Source organism: Chrysochloris asiatica, unplaced genomic scaffold (assembly GCF_000296735.1).
Source record: "Chrysochloris asiatica unplaced genomic scaffold, ChrAsi1.0 scaffold00065, whole genome shotgun sequence".
Taxonomy (NCBI): Eukaryota; Metazoa; Chordata; class Mammalia; order Afrosoricida; family Chrysochloridae; genus Chrysochloris; species Chrysochloris asiatica.
The window spans coordinates 9,572,547-9,578,628 of NW_006408583.1; positions in this window are offsets into that span (position 1 = coordinate 9,572,547).

Here is a 6,082-nt window from a genome sequence, read left to right on the forward strand (position 1 = left end):
TTTTTGCTTTCTTCATGTATGATGTTCTTGATGTCATCCCACAACTCTTCTGGTCTTCGGTCTTTAGTGTTTAATTCATCAAATCTGTTCTTCAGGTGGTCTCTAAGTTCAGGTGGGATAAATTCAAGGTTATATTTTGGCTCTCGTGGACTTGTTTTCATTTTCTTCAGCTTCAGTTTGAATTTGCTGTGACCTGAATTCAGAGGCTGCACCAGACACTGAAACATTCCAAACAAAACTTTATTTGGTGGCAACTGATTTCATAAAATATGTATAAATTATTGAATGGAAAACGCATATGTTCTGTTAACATTCACTCTAACTACAATGTTAAATAGTTTCCTTGTTTGCAAAGAAACTGTCATAGGCTCTACTGAGAAATCCAGAGGCACAGGGCGGCGCAACGGAAAGCAAAGGTCAATGAGAAAGAGCTGTATTTGATAAAGGTTATTATAATAAGCATATTGTCCTGTAGTCTCTGGATGGAAAGCCAATTGGAAATGGTAAATGCACCTAGATCCCCTCAGGAAAGTCCCAATTCACTGAAACTTCTGCCCAGCACCACCTCACTAATTGGACAGTAAATTTATGGTCAGCACTAATTCTATCACATCATTCATGAACCGCTTTTCCTTGCATCATACTGAAGCTTCTGGCAAATCTTAGACCTCTTGTCTGCACAGAGCTACTGCAACCTGGTGCCCTCCTGGGGACCCAGAGGTCCAAGGGGGCAGTGGAATAGTCCTTCTGTCTCTGTCACCACTACTCTGGTCCACAGAGCCATGGGGCTCCTGACTTCAAGTCAACGGAGAGAAAGACAGGAAAGCATTCAATCCAAAAGTCTTATTTTACACATGAGAAGGCACCGGCTAATCAAAGGAAGCAACTGAGCCAGGGTTTCTTTTTTTATTGCAGCCTCCGACCTTTGTACAGAGCAGACCTTCCAATCAGTATGAATAACCTTACACTGGAATGAATGAATGAACAATATTTCATTATCACAAACGTGTTGTTGCTACCACATTAGGTTTGATGTTCAATACCCTTCATCAGCTAGTCCTCTATCAATACTGCTGTTTACTATGGCTGAACAGCACTTAACATAGGATTTTGTGTCTTTGAATTCAAGAGTAACATTGGGCCTCCAACCAGCTTGGGCAGAGCTAACAAGTCCTTTCCTAGAGATGGAAAATTAAAGCAAAGACCACCTTCATTGTCCTTCTTCCAGATTTGTCAACTCCCACCACCCACTGTCCAGCAACTGTGCAGACAGACACAGGCACACTTTGTCTTTGGAGGTAGAATGTGTGGGGCTTTCTCCCAGGGTTGTCCCTGTTCCATCTTTCCTGACTTAGCTCTCTTCTCTTCAGAGCCCAGGAAACTCTCCCTGCAAAAATGTCCTCTTTGTTTAACTAAATCCTACTAACTAAACACAAGAGGAAGACTTAACATACTGGGTGAACCATGTTAGACCAAGGACTCAAACCAATTCATTCTGGTTCACCCCTGCTGAGAATTTGCATTTCTCTGTAGTGGTTAAGAGTGGAGCAGCTAATCTCAAGGTCAGCAGTTTGAAACTACCAGCTGTTCCACAGGAGGAAGACAAGGCTTTCTGCTCCTATAAAGATTTACAGCCTCAGAAACCCTATGCAGGGTCAATATGAGTTGCAACCCACTCCATGACACATAAACACCACCACCCCAGATGTATGAAATCAGAATCTACATTTTAACCAGCTGATCGATAAAAATCATCTACGAATCTTGTTAAACTGTAGATTCTGATTCAGTACATATGGGGTAGAAAAGCAAATTCTCAACAAGGGTCAAATGGGAATGAATCAATTCAAAGCCCTGTGTTAAGAGGCTATATATGTGCTTTATTCACTAATTTCATCCCAGCTTGAAATGTTCCCAATTTGTAGCAAAACCCTACAATCTCCAATAACTCTCCCTTGGAAGTCTTCCCTCATCTTTCTCACCTTTTGTCTTCTTTTTATTCTTGGACCCCCAAATCCTGATTGTGCACCTCTACTGTGACACTAAAGTGTACTAGAGGAATTTCTGTGCGTACCTACATTCCTACCTCTTTGAGGGCAGCATCTTATTTTTATTTTTGCAACACCAGCAGATTATATAAACACACATTGATGGAGGAGGTTGAATGTCATGGAGTTGGTTCTGACTTACAATGACCCTGTATAGGGTTTCTGAGGCTACAAATCTTTGCAGACACAAAATGCCTCCTCTTTCTCCCTTGGAGCAGCTGGTAGATTCAAACTGCTGACCTTATGATTAGATCCTAATCCACTAGGATACCAGGGCTCCTTTGCATCAAAAAGATATTGGAGGAACTGATGGTGAGTACAAAGTAGAGATCTACTGAGCAGTTTTTTTTCTCCCCCATAACTTTGAAGGTGGGAGCCAACATGGAGTCGCCAGAAACTCTAGCTGAAATGTGAAATCAAGACCAATCATTCTGATTCTGCTGGTGAGAAAGATCCAGTTATACTATTGAAGGAATTGTCAGCGATGAAGTCTTGATATCAGACTTAGCATACACTTTGCTTGAAACCAGTTGCTATTGAACAGAAAGAGATGAAAGGTCACATTTGTATTACTTTGAATTAACAACAATAACAAATATACATGATACAAGAACTGCAAAGGATAACAGACCTAGAACAGTCACCACTAACTAAAGAGAAAACTGCAGAAAAACAATTAAAATCTCACGTGCCAGATTTGTGAAGAAATGATCTTGCCAAAGAGAACACTAATGGAGAAGTGATCAATTTCAGGGAAATTTAGGAAGATGTCTTAAACTTGCTAACTAGAGGTGGGGAGGTCTGTGGTGTTTAGGGTGACTGCCCCAATAGTGAAGCCTTTCACAAGAGGGGACTGCAAGAAGAAAAGTAGATGTTACATGAAGAAAGGTTAACAAAAGTATTGAAGGGGGGAGGGGGGAGGAGAAAAGGATGGAAGAGGAATAAGGGATTTACAATGTATATTCCTACTTAGTATAGTAATTTTAGGTAAGAAAATCCCTTTTAACTATTTTGCATCTGTTTTATTTCCATCCAATTGGGATGTATAATGTAAATATCCTGGTCTATTATAAAGGATGTTTTATGTAGTATTAGTCAAATGTGAGTGAGTGTGCATTCAGAATAAAAGGATGGATGAAATATTTACATCATAAAAAATATGCTGAATATATATATATATATACTGGATAATTGAAATTTTAGAAGTTGAGGTACAAAACTTTTATGGTAATATTTCCCTTAATGAATTTTGCCTTCAGGTCAGATAGCAATTGGGTTGCCTGAATTTAGAATTGATGTAAAATGGGATCACCACCACCTGTATGTCAGTTTGTTTTACTGTGTTGCCTTGTGTATTGCTGTGAAGCTGAAAGCTATGCCACATGTATTTTAAATACCACCAGGGTCACCCATGGTGGACAGGTTTCACAGCGGAGCTCCCAGTCTATGAGAGACAAAGAATAGGAGTGGCAGACAAATTACAAATGTTTTCCTGGTAGCCTAGTGGTTCCAAATTGGGCTGCTAACTTCAAGGTTGGCAGTTCAAAGCTCCCAGCTGTTCCATGGGAGAAAGATGAGCCTTTCTGTTCCTGTAAAGATTTACAGCCTCGGAAACCCTGTTCAGGGTCACTGTGAGTCGGAACCGACTCCACAGTACTTAACAACAACAATGTCCATCTGAATATGACAGTCATATGGTTTATTATGCTGGGAATAAATTGAAGAGTAATTGCATCATATTCATTGTCAAAAGGAACATTTCAATATCTCTCTTGAAGTGCAATGCTGTCTGTAATAGGATAATATACATATGCATACAAACAAGGCCACTATTGTTCACATGTATGCAGCAACCACTAAACCTTGTTCTTGTTGTTAAGTGCCATGGAGTCAGTTCCGACCCACAGCAACTCTGTATAGGGTTTCTGAGGAGCCGCTATTGAACTTGAACTGCTAACCTTACATTTCAAATGGCTTTGCAGTCTGGCGCATTAACCCACAGTGACACACCAGGACTCCAACCACTAAACCTAGTCATGATGAAATAGAAGAATTCTAGCACCTTCTTCAGTCTGAAATTGATCAGACATGCAATCAAGATGAATTGATAATCACTGGTGATGGGAGAATGAAGGTTGGAAACAAAGAGAAAGGATATGTAGTTGGACAATATGGCCTTGGTGATGGAAATAATGCTATAGCTATCTCCTGATAGAATTTTTCAAGACCAATGACTTATTCATTGCAAATATATGTTTTTAACAACATAAACACACTGACCACACTATATGGAATATACAGGAGTCATCATGACTACATCTGTAGGAAAAGACAGTGGTAAAAGCTCAATGTCATCAGCCAAAACAAGGCCAGGAGCTAAATGTGAGCAGCCCATCAATTACTCACATGCAAGCACAGGCTGAAGTAGAATAAAATTAAAACAAGTCCATAATAGCCAAAATATGACTTTGAATATAACCCACCTGAATTTAGAAATCATCTCAAGAATAGATTAGATACATTATCATTAATGTCCAAAGGCCAAAGGAGTTGTGGAATGATGTTAAGAAAACCATACAGGAAAAAAGCAAAAGGTCATTATAAAGACAGGAAAGAAAACAAGGATCAAAATGGATATCAGAAGAGACTCTGAAATTTGCTTTTAAACTCAGAGAAGTTAAAGTAAATGGAAGAAATGATGAAGCTGAACAGAAAATTTCAAAGGGGCAGCTCAAGTATTATGAAGAAATATGCCAAGACCTGGAGGTAGAACACCAAAAGGGAAGGACATACTCAACATTTCTCAAGCTGAAAGAACTGAAGAAAAAATTCTAGCCTCAACTTACATTATTGAAGAATTCTGTTGGCAAAATATTTAATGATGCAGACAGTATCAAAAGTTGATGGGAGGGATATGCTACCACAGTTATGGTACCAAAAAGCGATGGTTGACATTCAACCATTTCAGTAAGTAGCATATGATCAAGAACCAGTAGTACTGAAGGAAAAAGTCCAAGCTACACTGAAGGCATTGGCAAAAAAAAAAAACAAACAAACAAAAAAACGGCTTCAGAAACTCATCGACTACAAATTGAACTCTTTCAACAAATTGACTCAACACTGCAAGCACATACTCAACTCTACCAAGAAATTAAGAAGGCAACTGCCTGGCCAAGGAGTTGGAAGAGACCCACATTTGTGCCCATCCCAAAGAGAGGTGACTCAGTGGAATGTGGAAATCTAACACTATCATTAAAATCACATGGAAGTAAAATTTTGCTGAAGGTAATTCAAAAATAGTTGCAACAGTATATCTGCAAAAAACTTTCAAACATCCAAGCTGACTCAGAAGAGAACATAGAATGAGGGATATCATTACTGACACCAGATGGATCTTGACTAAAAGCAGAGACTATCAGAAAGATGTTTACTTGTGCTTTATTGACTCTGCAAAGGCTTTCAACTGTGTAGATCATGACAAATGATGGATAACATTACAAAGAATGGGTATTCGAGAACATTTCATTGTACTCAAGAGGAACTTGAACATAGACCAAGAGGCAGGGGATTGTACAAAACAGGGGATACTGAATGGTTTCAAATCAGGAAAGCTGTGTGGAAGGGTTGTGTCTTTATTATTCAGTCTCTATGTTGAGCATAATCTTAAAAACTAGATTATATGAAGAAGAATATGGCATCAGAATTGGAGGAAGACTCATGAACAACCTGGGATTGTTGCAGCTGATGCAATCTTACTGAAAGTGAAGAGGATTTGTAATATTTATGTTGATCACAGACTATAGCCTTAAGAATGGATTGCACTTCTTATCAGGAGGAAACATTCAGTGAAGAAGGACATTGTGTTTGGTGAAGTGGACAGTTGGTGAAAGAGGGTAACACTACCAGTGAGATGGATTGACACTGCCGTAGCATATGATCAAGAGCCAATGACACTTAAGGAAGAAGTCCAATCTGCACTGAAGGCTTTAGCAGCAGCAGTGGATTCAAATGTAAGATAATTGTGAGGATGGTGT